This window comes from Lissotriton helveticus, chromosome 4_1 (genome assembly GCF_964261635.1).
Source record: "Lissotriton helveticus chromosome 4_1, aLisHel1.1, whole genome shotgun sequence".
NCBI lineage: Eukaryota > Metazoa > Chordata > Amphibia > Caudata > Salamandridae > Lissotriton > Lissotriton helveticus.
In genome coordinates, this window is record NC_136063.1 from 277,300,564 (window position 1) to 277,320,836 (window position 20,273).

Consider the following 20,273-nt stretch of genomic DNA (forward strand, 5'->3'; position numbering starts at 1 on the left):
AAGACATGTGGAAAGATTTTCAAAAGGGGCATCCTGGGTAGTTAAGGAGATAATAAGCTGTGTGTCATCAGCGTACGTTACCAGTTGTACTCCCCAGGGAAGGATGGGGTGGGTGGGAGGGGTAAAGAAGCGACGGGGACGGGGTGGGTGGGAGGGGTAAAGAAGCGACGGGGACGGGGTGGGTGGGAGGGGTAAAGAAGCGACGGGGACGGGGTGGGTGGGAAGGGTAAAGAAGCAACGGGGAGGGTGGGAGGGGTAAAGAAGCAACGGGGAGGGTGGGAGGGGTAAAGAAGCGACAGGGACGGGGTGGGAGGGAGGGGTAAAGAAGCGACAGGGACGGGGTGGGAGGGAGGGGTAAAGAAGCGACAGGGACGGGGTGGGAGGGAGGGGTAAAGAAGCGACAGGGACGGGGTGGGAGGGAGGGGTAAAGAAGCGACAGGGACGGGGTGGGAGGGAGGGGTAAAGAAGCGACAGGGACGGGGTGGGAGGGAGGGGTAAAGAAGCGACAGGGACGGGGTGGGAGGGAGGGGTAAAGAAGCGACAGGGACGGGGTGGGAGGGAGGGGTAAAGAAGCGACAGGGACGGGGTGGGTGGGAGGGGTAAAGAAGCGACAGGGACGGGGTGGGTGGGAGGGGTAAAGAAGCGACAGGGACGGGGTGGGTGGGAGGGGTAAAGAAGCGACAGGGACGGGGTGGGTGGGAGGGGTAAAGAAGCAACAGGGACGGGGTGGGTGGGAGGGGTAAAGAAGCAACAGGGACGGGGTGGGTGGGCGTTGTAAAGAAGCAACAGGGACGGGGTGGGTGGGCGTTGTAAAGAAGCAACAGGGACGGGGTGGGTGGGCGTTGTAAAGAAGCAACAGGGACGGGGTGGGAGGGGTAAAGAAGCAACAGGGACGGGGTGGGAGGGGTAAAGAAGCAACAGGGACGGGGTGGGAGGGAGGGGTAAAGAAGCAACAGGGACGGGGTGGGAGGGAGGGGTAAAGAAGCAACAGGGACGGGGTGGGAGGGAGGGGTAAAGAAGCAACAGGGACGGGGTGGGAGGGAGGGGTAAAGAAGCAACAGGGACGGGGTGGGAGGGAGGGGTAAAGAAGCAACAGGGACGGGGTGGGAGGGAGGGGTAAAGAAGCAACAGGGACGGGGTGGGAGGGAGGGGTAAAGAAGCAACAGGGACGGGGTGGGAGGGAGGGGTAAAGAAGCAACAGGGACGGGGTGGGTGGGAGGGGTAAAGAAGCAACAGGGACGGGGTGGGTGGGAGGGGTAAAGAAGCAACAGGGACGGGGTGGGTGGGAGGGGTAAAGAAGCAACAGGGACGGGGTGGGTGGGAGGGGTAAAGAAGCAACAGGGACGGGGTGGGTGGGAGGGGTAAAGAAGCAACAGGGACGGGGTGGGTGGGAGGGGTAAAGAAGCAACAGGGACGGGGTGGGTGGGAGGGGTAAAGAAGCAACAGGGACGGGGTGGGTGGGAGGGGTAAAGGGGTGGGTGGGAGGGGTAAAGAAGCAACAGGGACGGGGTGGGTGGGAGGGGTAAAGAAGCAACAGGGACGGGGTGGGTGGGAGGGGAAAAGAAGCAAGAGGGAGGGGGTGGGTGGGAGGGGAAAAGAAGCAAGAGGGAGGGGGTGGGTGGGAGGGGAAAAGAAGCAAGAGGGAGGGGGTGGGTGGGAGGGGAAAAGAGCAAGAGGGAGGGGGTGGGTGGGAGGGGAAAAGAGCAAGAGGGAGGGGGTGGGTGGGAGGGGAAAAGAGCAAGAGGGAGGGGGTGGGTGGGAGGGGAAAAGAGCAAGAGAGAGGGGGTGGGTGGGAGGGGAAAAGAAGCAACAGGGAGGGGGTGGGTGGGAGGGGAAAAGAAGCAACAGGGAGGGGGTGGGTGGGAGGGGAAAAGAAGCAACAGGGAGGGGGTGGGTGGGAGGGGAAAAGAGCAACAGGGAGGGGGTGGGTGGGAGGGGAAAAGAGCAACAGGGAGGGGGTGGGTGGGAGGGGAAAAGAGCAACAGGGAGGGGGTGGGTGGGAGGGGAAAAGAGCAACAGGGAGGGGGTGGGTGGGAGGGGAAAAGAGCAACAGGGAGGGGGTGGGTGGGGAAAAGAGCAACAGGGAGGGGGTGGGTGGGTGGGGAAAAGAAGCAACAGGGAGGGGGTGGGTGGGTGGGGAAAAGAAGCAACAGGGAGGGGGTGGGTGGGTGGGGAAAAGAAGCAACAGGGAGGGGGTGGGTGGGAGGGGAAAAGAAGCAACAGGGAGGGGGTGGGTGGGAGGGGAAAAGAAGCAACAGGGAGGGGGTGGGTGGGAGGGGAAAAGAAGCAACAGGGAGGGGGTGGGTGGGAGGGGAAAAGAAGCAACAGGGAGGGGGTGGGTGGGAGGGGAAAAGAAGCAACAGGGAGGGGGTGGGTGGGAGGGGAAAAGAAGCAACAGGGAGGGGGTGGGTGGGAGGGGAAAAGAAGCAAGAGGGAGGGGGTGGGTGGGAGGGGAAAAGAAGCAAGAGGGAGGGGGAGGGAGGGGGTGGGTGGGAGGGGAAAAGAAGCAAGAGGGAGGGGGTGGGTGGGAGGGGAAAAGAAGCAAGAGGGAGGGGGTGGGTGGGAGGGGAAAAGAAGCAAGAGGGAGGGGGTGGGTGGGAGGGGAAAAGAAGCAAGAGGGAGGGGGTGGGTGGGAGGGGAAAAGAAGCAAGAGGGAGGGGTGGGTGGGAGGGGAAAAGAAGCAAGAGGGAGGGGTGGGTGGGAGGGGAAAAGAAGCAAGAGGGAGGGGGTGGGTGGGAGGGGAAAAGAAGCAAGAGGGAGGGGGTGGGTGGGAGGGGAAAAGAAGCAAGAGGGAGGGGAAAAGAAGCAAGAGGGAGGGGAAAAGAAGCAAGAGGGAGGGGAAAAGAAGCAACAGGGACGGGGAAAAGAAGCAACAGGGACGGGGAAAAGAAGCAACAGGGGAGGGGAAAAGAAGCAACAGGGACGGGGTGGGTGGGAGGGGAAAAGAAGCAACAGGGACGGGGTGGGTGGGAGGGGAAAAGAAGCAACAGGGACGGGGTGGGTGGGAGGGGAAAAGAAGCAACAGGGACGGGGTGGGTGGGAGGGGAAAAGAAGCAACAGGGACGGGGTGGGTGGGAGGGGAAAAGAAGCAACAGGGACGGGGTGGGTGGGAGGGGAAAAGAAGCAACAGGGACGGGGTGGGTGGGAGGGGAAAAGAAGCAACAGGGACGGGGTGGGTGGGAGGGGAAAAGAAGCAACAGGGACGGGGTGGGTGGGAGGGGAAAAGAAGCAACAGGGACGGGGTGGGTGGGAGGGGAAAAAAAGCAACAGGGACGGGGTGGGTGGGAGGGGAAAAAAAGCAACAGGGACGGGGTGGGTGGGAGGGGAAAAAAAGCAACAGGGACGGGGTGGGTGGGAGGGGAAAAAAAGCAACAGGGACGGGGTGGGTGGGAGGGGAAAAAAAGCAACAGGGACGGGGTGGGTGGGAGGGGAAAAGAAGCAACAGGGACGGGAAAAAAAGCAACAGGGACGGGGTGGGTGGGAGGGGAAAAGAAGCAACAGGGACGGGGTGGGTGGGAGGGGAAAAGAAGCAACAGGGACGGGGTGGGTGGGAGGGGAAAAGAAGCAACAGGGACGGGGTGGGTGGGAGGGGAAAAGAAGCGACGGGGTGGGTGGGAGGGGAAAAGAAGCAACAGGGACGGGGTGGGTGGGAGGGGAAAAGAAGCAACAGGGACGGGGTGGGTGGGAGGGGAAAAGAAGCAACAGGGACGGGGTGGGTGGGAGGGGAAAAGAAGCAACAGGGACGGGGTGGGTGGGTGGGAGGGGAAAAGAAGCAACAGGGACGGGGTGGGTGGGTGGGAGGGGAAAAGAAGCAACAGGGACGGGGTGGGTGGGAGGGGAAAAGAAGCAACAGGGACGGGGTGGGTGGGAGGGGAAAAGAAGCAACAGGGACGGGGTGGGTGGGAGGGGAAAAGAAGCAACAGGGACGGGGTGGGAGGGAAAAGAAGCGATGGGGTGGGTGGGAGGGAAAAGAAGCAAAACAAATGTGGGGTGGGTGGGAGGAGAAAGGAGTGAGTGAAAATGCAAGCACTCGCATGGAGCGCTTAAACACAATTTAAAAAGTATCTCCAAAACAGGAACAGTGTTTGGACACAATTACTTGGTTCATTCTCCGGTGGAAGGAAAAACACAAGAAGAGGCATGACGCATGCATGCCATGGCAAAAAGAAATTTAGGATAAGAGAGCGACGTTGAAACATACAAATGGTAAGCCTAGGGGCAGGCTTTAGCCCGCTAACTCTAAACCATGTCTTGAAGAGCCAGCGCATGCGCTGTCTAGCCAAGCCCTAAAAAAGAAGGCCCCACTGGTTGATAAAATATAAAATAAAGATGCCGTGCTAGACCTGGTGCAAACACGTCAACAAAGCACCATGTTCTATAACCGCCTCCTTTTGGGATTATCTGCCTCTATCAGGTGCTTCCATGATCAATGGGCCTTCAGAAGGGCAGTGAAAACCTGTCTATTTTCTGACTATTAGCTCTCCCTTGCCGGTCATGCCTTTTCCGATTCATTCTAGCGCTGAGACGCCCCATTGCTGGGGTAGCCATGCACTCTACAAATATTTTAACATAACATACCTGTAACAGTCCTAGAAAGCAGGTCAAGGGGGTTCTCCTCCACAAAAGACTGGTTTTATCCCTCACCCTCTTCCCACTAAATTCCACTAGGCACAAATTTGAGATGAACTTTAGAAACCTGTGCTTTGCGGAGGCAGCTACCAGTTTTTTTTCTATGTTAAAAAAAAGTCTCCTGTTTTGCGTGGTATAGGGATTACATTGTGAACTACTGAAAGAAAGCGGAATGTGGGTTCCAAATCTGGCTCCACTGAAAGACCGTGGAACGTGGTTTACAATTCAGGCTCCACCGAGCGTCAACACATTGTGTGCTTTTCGACGAAATGATACTGGCTCTGTGTGTTGAAGCACCCTGAAATGCTTTGTTCGGAAGTCCTTATAAACTAACTAAATACTGTCATTAAACACTGTGTAAAAGCTTCACATTTCACTATGCTTGGATGGAGTCCGAGGTAAACTGCTGGTCTTGTTACGCACAATGAATCTTACAGACACAATGTGCCACCGAACCTGGAACAGTGAGGCAGTCGGCTGATGGCCCGTTGACTTGGGCTACCTACACACCTACTCGTCTGGTACGACTTCAGCTTAATTTTGGGGAAGGTCATCGTGTGTACACATTGTCAGTTGAACATTTAGGACAAGAGGAGGCTCGAGTCCTGGCTACCACCCCGACGCACTGTGATCTTGGGAAAATATCACTTTATCTATGGGTGATCAGTTCCCTTATCTGCCAGAGCTGGATACTATTAAACACAAGCTTAATTTTAGTTATTACATTCAATAAAAATAGCGTGAAAAATATAAATAATTATTTTATCACATTCCATAAGCCTTGCATTAATGGGAGTTATTAAACGGACAGGTATAGGGCGCATATGTTGACGGTGATGGGAGGTAAAGAAGACACAGACGGGGCAGTGGGGTGAGACAGAAAAGAAGTAACAGAGATGGAGGGGCGGCGAGGAGGGGAAAAGAAGCAACTTAAATGTGGGGCAGGCGGGAGGGGAAAGGAGTGAGTAAAAACACAACCACTTGTATGGAGTGCCTAATCACAATTAAAAAGTAGCTCCAAAAACAGGAGCAGTGAATGGACACAAATACTTGGTCCATGCTCTAGGGGAGGGCCAAACACAAGAAGAGGCAAGACACATGCATGCCATGACAAACAGGAACGAAGGATATGAGAGCGAAGTTGAAGCGAACAAATGGTAAGCCTATGGGGCAGCTGCAGCCCACTAACTGTGGGGCTGCAGCTCAAGAGACAGCAAATGCTCTGTCTAGCCGAGACCTAATAAATAAAGGAGGGAAAATAATGAAAGTTTAAGTCAAGGTTCTTTTTTCATGCAGGGTTTTAGTAATATAGCAGGTGGAGATTTGGTTCGATAGCATACACTCTGCTGTGTAAACTTGTAGGAAGAAATAGCTTTAAATTCTGCTCTAAATGAGTGTGGCTTTTGCCAATGTTTCTAGAGACACTTTAACATTCGAAGAGGTGACAGATACTTGCCTCACCGCGAAAAGTAACCCCAGTGCTTCTGGAGAGCCCTTTACAAGCAACCGTCCAGCAGTTCAACATTTAATCACATCCCAACACCCATAATAACCATTTGACAACATTGTTGAGAAAGTTAGGGTGTAAATTATTTGAGTCATGTAACATCTAGCTCTTGTGCACATTGCCCCATTGTATGCAATGCAAGCAATACTTTCAGAACCAGAAATTACCTCCTATGTGTACCAACTAGAGCAGACCATCCACTACTATAAAGTATTGTTACAGTTTATGCAAATCATTTTACACCATACATAAAATACACATATAAAGATATGTTATGTAAACACCTACCAACTTTATATATTACACAGCAGTTTATAAACATGTTGCGGTGGTCATCAGAAGTAAATTCAGTACATAATTTATCTGACTCATCCATTACCTGGTACAAAGGTGCTGTCCCCTGCACTTGAAGAGCACCAGACCCCAGAGAACAGACACCACGATATGCAGAATGAATGGGTCTGACGTCAGAGTAGCTCTCCAGTATCCACCTTGCATCATAGTGAATAATGATATCTGATGGAGACTTTTAGTCGTAGATTACTTACCTTCGAATTACCCCATTATCCCCAGGTGTCAGACTAGAACCAGACATTTCTCCTGAGCAGTACCCTGTGTGCACCGGTAGGTGGTATCCACGGCACCGGACGTGATGTGCGCGGTGCCACTCCAGCGCAGCAAAAGTCTTGATCCCGGTCAAGAGGAAGGTCCGAGGATCAGTCGCGAAGCCACTCCAAGTGCTCTTTGCCGCAGTCACCTGCGGGGACGGGCCGCTCAAATAGGAGGTGAATGGCCTCATGAAATTCACAGTTGGGCAGGGGTTGCCTCTTGCACCAGTCGGGCCCCTGGAATCCATTGACGGATCCCTAGCTGCGCTTGTCAAGCCACTTCAACCTTCCCCGGCACCGGCTTTATTACGGACATCCCTGGCAGTGCAATCCCCATATTCATCCCAGACTTTGAGACAGAGTCGGCTGTATCAAATAAGCATTTTGCGATTACCAAATAGTGATTTTAACTGCACCGGTATTTGGTAATCACAAAACGGCTATGCATGTAGGGAATCACCAAAGGTTTTGCAATAAACTAATATTACCTAATAGCGATTCGGTAAATAGCGAATCGCTATTAGGTAGTATTACTCTTTCCAACCCAGCTGTCAAGACAGCTGGGTTGAGAGCAAGTGCAGGCATCCAGTGCCTTAGGGGGCGCAGAGAGAGGCTGCTCCCGCCAACCTTGGCACTGCTCACATACTGGTTAACAGCACATGAGTAGGCCGGGATTGGTCGAGGCAGTTTGCTGCGGCCTGCACTGCAGTCCCAGCAGACGAAGTCGGAGGGAGGAGGATGTCGTCAGGATCCGGTAAGTGCTTTTCTTTTTCTTTTGTTTATCTGCCCCACCACCCTCAGTAGATGCCAGTCGCCACTGATCTGAAAGAAACGTTGCTACGCTGTACCTTTGAACATGCCACATAAAAGTGACCATCCTGACCATCCTTCACTCGAAAAGTGTCTTACAAGAAAAGAAAGCCTACCTTCGAAGATTAATTAGATGAACAGTAGTGAATCAGCAGGTATGGTGCAAGAAGAACTCCATGAGCCACACTGCATCAATACAGGAGGACGTATGCACACATTCCAAAGCCTTTGCAAACCATTAAAACAGTATAATGTTTCCTTCATAAATCAGTGCTACAATTTAGGATTACAATTAGATCCAATCAATGAAGTATGTTGATGGAAATGTAGAGGCGTTGAAAAATTCGTATTCCACTCAAGCCATACATATCAGTGAGCAAACAGCAATACTATTAAAATGAGAACAACAACAAGAGGGTCAGAATGTTCACTGCAGGCGCCTAAGGTGAGATCCAGGTGAGGCACTCCTCCTCTCACCTCCCTCCATGCTGCCAATGACGAGCACAAGCCTAGGCAGTGGGATCATTCATCCAGGGGCATCCAAAGCAGAGGACTTGGTTCCAACACAACAGAGAAGAATATCCAACCTGAACCAATAAGGGAGCAGCATTCATTGGCCCCGAAATTATGGAAGCAGAGCTACGACAGGGCCACTGAAGAAAAAACATCACTGCATGACATCAAGGATGGTCAGTGATTCTTTTCTCCGTCATAAAAATGTGACACATTACAGAGGGACAAAACCACAGTTCTAAACACTTGTGCATTTAACAACAAGCATTTGCAATGCAATAGGTCTCACATTTGCATGAATGTAAGCTATTAGCATTGTAAATGACATTGCCTTTTATTTATCTGTTTTATTAATTAACACATCAATAAAAACATTGTCATTTACAACTCTTGTAAATGCGACACCTATTTCATTTCAAAGAAGCAAATGCCATTGTCCTGGGCTGCTTGGAAAGTGAAAGCATGCAGGCCGCGCTGAATGCTGCAGGAAAGCATGTCATACCTGCAGTAGAATAAACTCATTAAAGAAAATAGTGCTTACTGAATAAATAAGACATACTGTGTGACAACAGAAGTAAAAGGGCCAGTCCTCATGGGAGGTTGGAAATGAAGACATGGCGGTACTAAGAAGAGACTAATAAGCCTATTAACGAATCAGAAGCCACCATTTATAAAGGACAATGACAAAAGCCAATGAAAAATAAGGCCTGAGAGTGGAAGGAGCTTCAAGTGCATACTCTAATACAGCATGCATCGCAGTGCAGCGCATGTGCAGCCCGAGGCTAGACTAAGATAACAAAGCCAGTTGTTTCCAGGAAAAACACGTGCCCTGCCCTCGTCCCTTGTAGAGGTCTGCTAATATTTTAGTCAGAAATCCAGACCACAGGTAGTGATAGGCATTTTTAGAGACTTTTCACAATAGCAGTAACCTTAAAGTACCAAAAAAACGAAAGTGAAGAAAAGTTTCCACATTTTCACCTCTGAAGTAATAGACGAGATGGTAGTGAGTATGTTTGCGTCCTTTCTTAACTGGTTCGTGGAGAACAAATTTGCACAAACTTTCTGACACGTTCTTGAGAGCTGCTAAATCTCGTAGACTATTCTCCTGGTCTCCACCGTCTTGGACTGACTGCTATCTTTGATGCTCCCTACTCTCAACACTTATTGTAAACTCAACAGTGCATTGGCCTGCAGACAGATAGCTATTTACAAAACCGCCATAAAAACGGCCTGGTTGGGTTTAGAGTCACTGCTGACAACTTCTGTCATTTAGAGGTCACCATTTCGAATCAAGTAAAGAATCAAGTAAAGACAAACTCATTATTCACTCTTCTGAGGTTGGTAAAATGTGTAAATGTATTTTGGGTTATAGTCACATTTGATATTTACAGTGCTTAGCAATGGTTGCAGTGCCCATGTGAAATGATACAAATACCAAGTTATTGCTATTAAAATACAAAATACACAATTAGTACAGTCAACAGAAGGATACATTTATCAATTGTAAAGTAATGCAGGAGCCATACCTGGGAACAGGAACATCCCGACAAATTATTTCCATTTGCAGAAATTAAACGATAATCCAAATGGCATGGAGCGATGCTAGAAATAATTCCACCAAGAAGGAGCATGGTAAGAAGTGATCCTCAGAGCACGAAGTGACAAATGCCCTTCATTGCATTTGAAAGACACAGATACGTCATTGCAAGCCATGTCCAAGTTCCAAAGGCAAAATCCTCACAGTAGGCAAAAGTATTCGAAAATCCAGACATAATGGTGAATCCCACAGATCTCCATATAGCCTTTCATCCATACAGGCTTTCCACAGGTCCAACCCATAACCTATGAAAAAGAAAGATGGTGGTCAAGGGCGCTTGAAAAGAAAACACAACAGTGCATTCTGCTACATAATTGTACCAAGACAACAATAAGAGAAACCTGCCTGTTTCTTGGCTTTATTGAACATGGTCTTGGATTAGAACAAAGGAGCCGAACTCCAATCCGTGAGCACTAAAACGATCCAAGAACTTCATATCAACATGAGATAAATTTACGTGCAATGACCTCAGTGGGGATCATTTACATTGCATTTATCCTGAAAATCGATCACGGCTTCGGTCCACAAGTACCAATGCTGAACAACCTCCCACTAATATATTCTAGATGATTAAGTGTACACATACATTATTGTATCTTTAAACTGCACCTGTCATGTTAACCAGTCAACCTGAATTTAAGTTTCTCCTCATCTCAGAGTTTGTTTTCCAGGTAGCTGTATAGATTTCATATACTGAATGCATCAAACTAATAGCTGGTTTATGGGCACAATCTGTCCTTGACCCAGCTACCGCTCTTATCACTCTCGGACTTTAAGCCTGACTATGGTTAGGTTTGCACGAATACAATATACATACATACACTCATACACATTTGTCTATGTACAGTTTTATTGATGAGAAAGAGCGCATTGGCACCATTACATCTTAAGAACTGCAGTAGCAGTGCTAGGACTCTAGAATATGACGGTTTGCTAAGTAATGTGTAACTCACTTGAGTAACAAAGGAGCAATCTGAAAAGTGGCAAAAGCTCTCTTTTGGTTTGCATTAATAATGGCTACTTATACTGGTCAATGCAGAGATAAAAATGGGCACAAAGAGTGCCCCTTCTCCTTGCTGCACCAATTTTTAGTTCAGTGATAATTGCGCTTTTTGCTGAGTTGCAGTTGGTGGTTGCATCCGCTCTAAACCTCTGCTAACACCAGGTGTAAAACGTAGACATGTCAATAACACGCACAAAAAGCGATCCACTGCAATTTGTGCATAGCATACCATCTATTTTATGCCACAAAACACTCTCCGACCAGATGGTACATATGTAATATTCGCCTAGGAGGGTTTTCACCTGACCTTACTAACGTGCTCAACCATTCAATGTTGGTCCCCTCTCAGTCTTAAACAAGTGTGGATTTATGTTGGGATACCAAATAATCATCTTTTGAGACCAGCTGGTATTTAGAAGGGTGTCCAATCAGATACACCCAACATCATTTATGGGTATCAATCAAGACTATGGTTAATCTACAACCAATATAGTGTAGTAGTATTATTGTGGCATGCACACGAAACCTTGGGTCAATGATAAGACAGCCTTTGGCTAACCACAGATCTAGCTTCTAGTGCAGTGGTTACCAAACTTTTGCAGACCCACGACCACTTTTAAGAATGGCAGACTTTAGCAACCCACCTAGCTTTAACACGTTAAAGCTAGGTGGGGCCGCGACGGCCAACGGTCGTTCATAGCACCAGGTAGGTAGTGCTCCCGTCGGCAGCACGGAACGGGTTAATAGGCATGAAGACAGGTGACAGGTGATATTTGAATGTACCTAAAGCATTATGCAGTAGCGCATTGTCATATAGAGACAGCACATTTTCAATTGAAATGGCCTCTAACTTTGCACAGACATAGTTTTATTGATTAAATTATACAACACTCAAATGATAATTACAATTTAAAGGTATCTTTTATTCACTTTCTCAACCCATCAAAATTCTGCCCGCGACCCATTTTGGTAAACACGGTCTAGTGCATCACCCTGTCTCCAGGCACCATCTTTCCACAAACAGCGCTCTACAGCCTCTGACTGAAATGTCCTTCTCATCTTGAAGTTTAAAGCACACTATGGGGCAACCCTAGTGTTTACACTTACTGGTAAGAGCCAAATCGAAAAGATATAATAAAACTTCAGCTGGAAGAGATGCGCAGTCCAAGACCGGATTCTTCTGAAGTATTGGTGAGGCAGAGCCAGACAGAGACGTTTTAAGGCATGGGCAAAGTGGGCTCTGGCCCAGGGCCCCAACCTTTCAGGGGCCCCCTGATAGAGCCAGCTCTGTTCTGCAGAGAGTCCCACCCTGAAGACGTTGACCTAATTCTTGAACAGATTGTTTTAATTAATGTTTTCCTTTCATTTAAGTTTTTTTTAAAACTGTTTTTATTAGGTTTTTTCTTCATAATAAACACATACCAGGCACACATTGGTTCATTAAGCTGCAATACGCAACGATAACTGACAAAAAAAAGGAAGGACATTTCTGATATTCACGTCATTTACATCTTTCTGTGTCCAATGAATCCTTTAAAGTTTCACAGCAAATTATACCACTTATATGACATCTTTTATATCTTGCCTGGCGTCAGGCACATTCTCTTAGGTATATGTCTGTGGTGTCAGTGATGATAATCCTAATACGTCTTACGCTGTGCAACTGCACTGTTCCTGCGTTTGTCACGATGTGCTCCGTAACTGTGGAGGAGGGGTGTTAACAAAACTGTGGCAAAATAATACTTAACGGGTTAGGGATCTCAACTGTGAGGCTGGCGCTTAGGTACCCTGGGAGAACCTATCTTGGCGTTAATGTCTGTCATTTGTGCTCTGGCGCTGGCTGCTAGCTTAGCATAGGGCATGTTCATGGTTGCACTTTTTTGGTGGGTTTGAATTCTTTACCGCACTCCTTTCCGCTTCTCCTCCCTGCGTGCTCTCCTCTATGGTATGCGCTCTTGAGGTGTATCATCTTCAGGAGTCTGAGAGGGCCTGCCATTCCCTTGTGTGTGGGTCAGTGCGGTTAGGATTACATCCGAACTTGCAGGGAGGGGGATCTTGCGGATCCCAAGCATGTCATCGCATCTGAGTGCAGTGCTTTCTGCTTTGGCCCAGTTTAGCATGGAGCGTCTCCACATTATTATGAGCGGTGGGTCAGGGTCCTTCCATCTTTTTGTGATTAGCCTTTTTGCTACTGCCAACTCCAGGTCTAAAAATCTAGACATGGTTTTATTGTTGCGGCTTCTATGATATAAATGCAGAAGATATACATGCCATTCACACAAGAGTGTGCAACCTGTGCAGTGCGCCAGCGCGTCTGCTACTACGGAACAATATTCTGTTAATTTGGGTAACTCCCATAGCATATGTAGCAAGTTTGCATCTAAATGCATACATCTGGAGCATTTGGTGTCTTGGTGTCTAAAGTATTGATTGATCTTTGCTGGCATGAGGTACGCTCTATGAGTGATATAGAATTGTATTTGTCGCAGGCGCGCATTCCTTGGAACCTGAGTTTAGCTCGCCAATACCGAGGCCCATTCTGTGTCTGTGAGCTCCCGTCCTATGTCTGCCTCCCAGTGCTGGCAGAGGGCCGATAGGCTTGCTGCTGTGTGATGCCTGAGGGATGCTGCAAACCATTTGACAAGGTGCCCACCTTAACCCCGTGCACACGCCTAATCCCTGCTGACGAGCGGTAATAACCGCGAAACACATGTCCAGGGATGGCAAGCACACCAGTGAACACCCTCAAGACTCGGGTAGAAGCGCACCCGCTGATACCTACTACATCGACCATCATGCTCCGGGGTCACACGCTGATGGGACGAGCAGTGTGCGACCTCATTTGGAAATACTATTTATTCAGGCTCCCTTGAGCTGGTGGAGGTGACGACCTCGAGATTCCGCACCTGCGCGCCATAAGAGGTATCTGGACCTATGAATATTTTCGGCAGCCCACGCAGCAACCCCGTGCACACGCCTAATCCCTGCTGATGAGCGGTAATAAGCGCGAAACACGTGTCCAGGGATGGCAAGCACACCAGTGAACACCCTCAAGACTCAAGACTCGGGTAGAAGCGCACCCGCTGATACCTACTACATCGACCATCATGCTCCGGGGTCACACGCTGATGGGACGAGCAGTGTGCGACCTCATTTGGAAATACTATTTATTCAGGCTCCCTTGAGCCGGTGGAGGTGACGACCTCGAGATTCCGCACCTGCGCGCCATAAGAAGTATCTGGACCTATGAATATTTTCGGCAGCCCATGCAGCAACCCCGTGCACACGCCTAATCCCTGCTGACGAGCGGTAATAACCGCGAAACACGTGTCCAGGGATGGCAAGCACACCAGTGAACACCCTCAAGACTCGGGTAGAAGCGCACCCGCTGATACCTACTACATCGACCATCATGCTCCGGGGTCACACGCTGATGGGACGAGCAGTGTGCGACCTCATTTGGAAATACTATTTATTCAGGCTCCCTTGAGCCGGTGGAGGTGACGACCTCGAGATTCCGCACCTGCGCGCCATAAGAGGTATCTGGACCTATGAATATTTTCGGCAGCCCACGCAGCAACCCCGTACACACGCCTAGTCCCTGCTGACGAGCGGTAATAACCACGAAACACGTGTCCAGGGATGGCAAGCACACCAGTGAACACCCTCAAGACTCGAGACTCCGGTAGAAGCGCACGCGCTGATACCTACTACATCGACCATCATGCTCCGGGGTCACACGCTGATGGGACGAGCAGTGTGCGACCTCATTTGGAAACACCTTAACCCATAATGTATAGGTATTGTATGGTGAGGTGTGTCTCTGGTTCGGTAGTCAAGTCTCCCCATTTAGCTGTTATCGACGCTAGTGGGGAGTGATGCAGTAGAAATTGGCTGGGATGTAATTTGTCTTCCTCCATTAGCTTTGTATATGGGACTAGTGTGCCCTCTCGATATAGATCCACCATGTCCAGAATACCGGCAGTGTGCCAGCTTCTGAGTTCGGCTGCTGTGGTTACTGTGTGACCTCTGGGTGTTCCCTCCAGAGGTAGGGCCGGAGCGTATGGTGTGGTTTTGCAGGTGGTATACCGTGCTCTACGGAAGCTCTTGTAGGCCACATTCAGCAGTAGTGAGTCCGGCAGCTTGGCTTTTGAGCATGGGTGGAATATTACTGCTAGCTCCGCGATCTGTAGGGAGATTTGTGTGGTTGCTGTGTCTCCACTATGGCGGATATCAAACCATCTGGTAACCCATTGTATTTGGGCTGCTAAGTTGTACTGTTCCAAGTGTAGAACTGCCAGGCCACCCTTGTCCACCGGTAAGTGGAGTCTGCTGATTGCCACCCTGTGTCTAGATTTTTCCCTTATGAAATATTTTACTAATCTTTCGAGGGGCCAGAAGAAGGACAAAGGGATGTAGTGTGGGAGAGTTGTGAAAAAATACAAAAACCTGGGCAGTATTACCATCTTTACTATCGCCACATTCCCTGTCACTGATATTTGGAGCATGTCCCAAAACGCCATCTGGGAGCGGACTGCGGTTAGTGCTCTGCCCAGGTTGCCATCTTTTGGGCTTCTGTATATGTGAATGCCCAGGTAGCGGAATGTGTATGAGCACCAACGGACACTTGTTCCGTCGAGCGCATACTCTGGGTCACCGCATTGTTCGCTGAAGGGATATAGGAAAGATTTAGTGACGTTTACTCGTAGTCCTGATATAAAAACAAAGTATTCTAAAATGGTTGCTAATCTCTGTGGGATGCAGTGGATGTCTCTTATGTAAAGCTTCAGGCAATGGTGGGACCAGAAGTCATCATTGTTCAAATGGGGCGAATGCCCGAGCTGCTGAATATCTGAGGTGTGTCTCAGTGTGGGGTCTGCATGAAGCTGGAATAGTCTGTGGCTGGAAAAACATGTTTTGGGCACTTTTCTATCATGGCAGCTTTCTCTTTAAGGCTTAGAGACATTGGCATGGTCCTCTACGGCTAGGCTGCAGAGCTCCGTGTCTTCCAGGGGATGAAGCAAAGATGGGGCATAGGATCTCAGTCTTCGGTGTTTCACCCTCCCGTAAGTATACCTGGAGCTTATCATTACCAGCAGCTCAGTTGGCTGGGCAGCGCTATCTTCTAGACCTTCACGCTAGATGAGACTATATAGTATGTGAAGTGCACGGGTTCCCCTTCATTGCTGTCTTGGTAGGGATGTGAGAAGCCTCAGGTCTGATGTGCCTCCTTGCATTCGGCAATGCTGAGAAGCAGCAGGTGGTGCAGAGCTTGCATAAGGCATGCATAGACAGCTCCTTTTGGCACAATATCCTTATGTGCTGAGGCTGAAGAGAAAACAAGCATTGGCAAAGCGATACAAGACCTATTGTCTTTGTTAATGCTAATGTCTTTTAGCCATTAATGGCACATGCTGACGGAGGTTCAGGCTACTTCTAAGTAACAGTAGGAGAGGATGTGGCGTTACAGCTGAGCTGCTGACTATCGAGCTGGGAAACCAGGTTTCAGTTCTTGCGTCAGCTCAACAGCCTGTGATCCTGGGCAAATCCCTTAATCTCCCTGTGCCTAAAAAAATGAATTTGTCCTTGTGTAAAGTAACTGGTGCTCATGTAAAGCGCTCCAATAATGCCTTTAGGTGATGTTCGCGCTATATAAAACTTCATTTAAACAAAAAAGCTTGATCAATAAACCAGGGTGGGTTCTATGTATCCCTTTGGCCACAAAAAGAATATAAAACCGCATTAAAAAAAAAAAGAAATGTGATCAGTAAACCAGGATTGGTTCTATGTATCTCTTTGGCCACAAAGAGCATGTGCAAGTCAGTGAATTGAGTATGATCACTTTATAAATTTGTTTGCCTGCTCTGATATGACAACCATATGTGTTCATACAGTCTTGGTAAGGTGCTTCACAGATGTGTATTGCAGGTGCTGTTGGAGGTTCAGGGCACTTCTAGGCAACAGGAGGAAAGAATGCAGCGTTACAGCCACAGCTGCCGACTATGGAGCTGGGAAACCGGGTTCTAGTCTCTGTGTTGGCTCAAAAGTCTGTGATCTTGGGGAAATCACTTCATCTCCCTGTGCCTACAAAAATTAATGTGTCCTTGTGTAAAGTAACTGGTGCTCATGTAAAGGGCTTCAATAACACCTTCAGGTGGTGATTGCTCTATATAAAGCTCCATTAAAAAAAAAAAAAAAAACCTTGATCAGTAAACCAGGGTAGGGTCGATGTATTCCTTCGTCCACAAAAAGCATGTTTAAATCAGTCTAGTGAGCTGTATCTTTGCTTTATAAATATGTCTGCCTGCTCTGATATGACAACTGTAAATGTCCGCACAGACTGGGAAAGGTGCTTGAATGTTTCCTTGTGTAAAGGAACAAGTGCTTATGTAAAGCGCTCCAATACTACCTTTGTGTGGTGTTCGTGCTATATAAAACTGCATTAAAAACAGGAGACGGAGGAAGGAGCGAGTGAAAACACAAGCACTTGTATGGAGTGCTCCGAGACAAAGAAAAAAGTAGCTACCAAAACAGAAGCTGGGGATGGACACAAGTACTTGTTCCATGATCTGGGCGAGGGCCAAACATAGGAAGAGGCATGATGCATTTATGCCATGGACAAACGGGGACAAAGGATTTGAGTGCGACGATGGAGTGAGTAAATGGGAAGCCTATGGGTGGGCTGGAGCCCACAGATTGAACACAACACGTCTCTTTGAGACAGTGCTTGTGCTGTCTAACCGAGACCTAAAAAAACAGCAGATGTCAGGATTTGCAGGGTGATGCCAATGAGTGTCCTTTACAATTAGACGAGTCTAGTGCAGAGCAGCATTGCGGGTTCTCTGTTCTGTATTACTGTTCCAGTGCAGGTTTGAGACCTGAGTTCCTGTACATCACTTTTTCTGTCAGTTGTCAAGCTTAGGGCGCTGGGGAGCAATGCAGCAGAAATTCTGCCGACTCCTCTGGGCAGTAAGGATGATGGGGAAGGCATCAGCAAGCCAGTGGCCTCCTGTGCAGTTTGCCTGCTCTTAATGCTTTTTTGCAATTAAGCAAGCACTATGTTTAGGTTGATGCGGGGCTATGATAGGATGAGTGCAGGGAATATCTGTGTATGCAACATGTGGAGAAGCCAACTTCTGTGGAGGATGCACGGAGTAATTTGGGTACTGCAGGACTGGTTTTTGTTGGGTTGAGAGCCGGGTAGTCTCTCCATGGCTTCACCTGTGCAGTGGGCCTGTGTTTCGAATGTTGCCTGCAGTGTGAGTGGCATGTAGCTCCCTTTACTGCACCAGTGATGATGGTGCAGATGTAAGTGAGATGATGCATATGTCTAAAGTAGGTGCCTTAGGTGCAGTATCCCCACTCAAGCCAACCTCATCGGCTCATTATTCCCCTGATGGCTGTGGGTCCGAGCAGCTGGGATTACTTTAGGTTGCTGCTTGAGGCCCGGTGTATGAAGTCTTACTGCATGTCTCTTTTGAGGGGCCGGGCTTTGGGAGCAGGGTGCCCTTCCCATTTCACATACAGAAGTTCAGAGACCACAGTGCTGCATTTCTCAAGTCAGACCTGGTTGAGCTCTATTTTCCAGGGCCCAGCTGGGCGTATTCTTTCTCTTGGGGCAACGGGGCACTAATGTGACTTCCTCAATTACTACAAAGAGGCCTCGGCATTGGAGCCTGAAGGCCTGGTCATGAGGATGGGGGCATATACAATGAAGCCTCAGGGGAGATGGACTAGTACTTTTGCAGTCGAAGAGTGCCCTCATGCTTGGGTTTGGGGGTGTGAGCTGCATACAGGGTCCGTTTAGCCTTGTCACTAGTGCAATGTAGTGGGTCCTAGGCCCGCATCCGGTGTACAGGATACAGAGGTAGACTGCAGGTCCTTAACTGGAATGAGGGCACATGCACACAGCTCCTTTATTATTGGCATGTTCACCTCACTGGAGGTGTAAGGGACAGCCCTCTGGGAGGGGTCTGCAATGACCTGTCATCAGGATACTACAGTGGCAGGGTAAGAATGGTTACTATGGAGGAAAAATTGGGCATTTTAGGAAAGGTATAATGATTGTCTTGCCTTTTAAAAAAAATCCTACACACTGGAGAAACAACTAAAGCTGATAGTCCATCAGTAGGTAGTTTTAGTCTTACTTTCCTCTCAGCATCAAATAAAGCTCACACCAGGGATCTCATGTCCCTTAGCTACTGTGTAACATCGTTTACCCTCTTCGATGCGTCGTATGGCCCCCGGCCGTCCGACGTCACGGTGCTCGTGTGCGTCGGACGGCCGGAGGCCATCCAAAGTGCGCACGCGTCTAATTCCGCCACACAGCGGCGAAAAGGCTACACCTCAAGAGTTCCTCTCAGCCTTCCGAGAGTTGCAGCCCACATTGGTAGAATTCCGCTACCAAGTAGAGGAATGGACCTAAAAAGAAGCATGCCATTGTTGGGTGAGTGGGCATGGCGGCTGCCTCGGAACAGGGTTGGTGTGGCGGGCAGGGGGTGGAAATGGATTAAAAAAAATAAACCTGCCTTTTCCTTCGCCACCTCTCCTCTGTCTTCTTCAAGTTTGCTACAGCACCTGGAAGCACTCAGGCTTCCGGTCTCTTCCAGCCAATCACAACACTGCAGAAGCAGCGTCCTGATTGGTCTGAGCGTTTTGTTTGGATGCTCAGGTAGTGCCTGGGGAGGCTGGGTATGTTCTCCAAGAGGCTGTGCAACACAGCCCAATGGAGAACATGCCAGTGCACCTGGCGGTGGCCGGCCAAAATGTCATGTGCACATAAAGGATTGCAAGCCACTCCTCACTCTGCTTGGCGTCACGGAGCTCAGCCCCGCCCCCACCTGGCTCGAGTACGGCATAGAAAAATAAAATGATAATGTCCTGTCATAATTTTTTTTTTTTTTTGCACTGCTTAAATTGCAGTGGGGCTACGCTCCTCTGCCTTAGCGAAGGATCCGCCACTGTGAGTGGGGCCCTTCGTCCTTAAAAAATAGAAGCTACAGTACTCTTATCAGTTAGGCTTGATATTTCTCTATATATTTTGTATCTGAGACCTCTTGTATTTAGTAAACTGGATGTGCTTCTTTACCTTTTCACCAATTTAGTTGGATCACAGGAGCGAATGACAGAGGCGGCTTTAGAAGCATTCAGTAATTTTAAGGCCTTCTTGTTAGCTGGTCGAGACGTATTCTACTTCTTATACAACGATAACACCAGCAGATGTACCAATTCTGCCTACTCGATTTCCTTTGAATTATTACCCTCAGAGACGTTTTAAGGCATGGGCAAAGTGGGCTCTGGCCCAGGGCCCCAACCTTTCAGGGGCCCCCTGATAGAGCCAGCTCTGTTCTGCAGAGAGTCCCACCCTGAAGACGTTGACCTAATTCTTGAACAGATTGTTTTAAGTAATGTTTTCCTTTCATTTAAGTTTTTTTTTAAACTGTTTTTATTAGGTTTTTTCTTCATAATAAACACATACCAGGCACACATTGGTTCATTAAGCTGCAATACGCAACGATAACTGACAAAAAAAAAGGAAGGACATTTCTGATATTCACGTCATTTACATCTTTCTGTGTCCAATGAATCCTTTAAAGTTTCACAGCA

General features: G+C 48.8%; 1 long non-coding RNA gene across 2 annotated transcripts in view; it reads right to left on the reverse strand.

The window, feature by feature from the left end:
• Window positions 1–20,273, reverse strand: part of LOC144827128 (uncharacterized) — a 647,768-nt gene that overhangs the window by 244,583 nt on the left and 382,912 nt on the right. For both annotated transcript variants that reach the window (XR_013610035.1, XR_013610036.1), the window contains one exon: window positions 9,594–9,909. This is a non-coding gene — a long non-coding RNA (uncharacterized LOC144827128). The remainder of the gene's footprint in view (window positions 1–9,593; window positions 9,910–20,273) is intronic.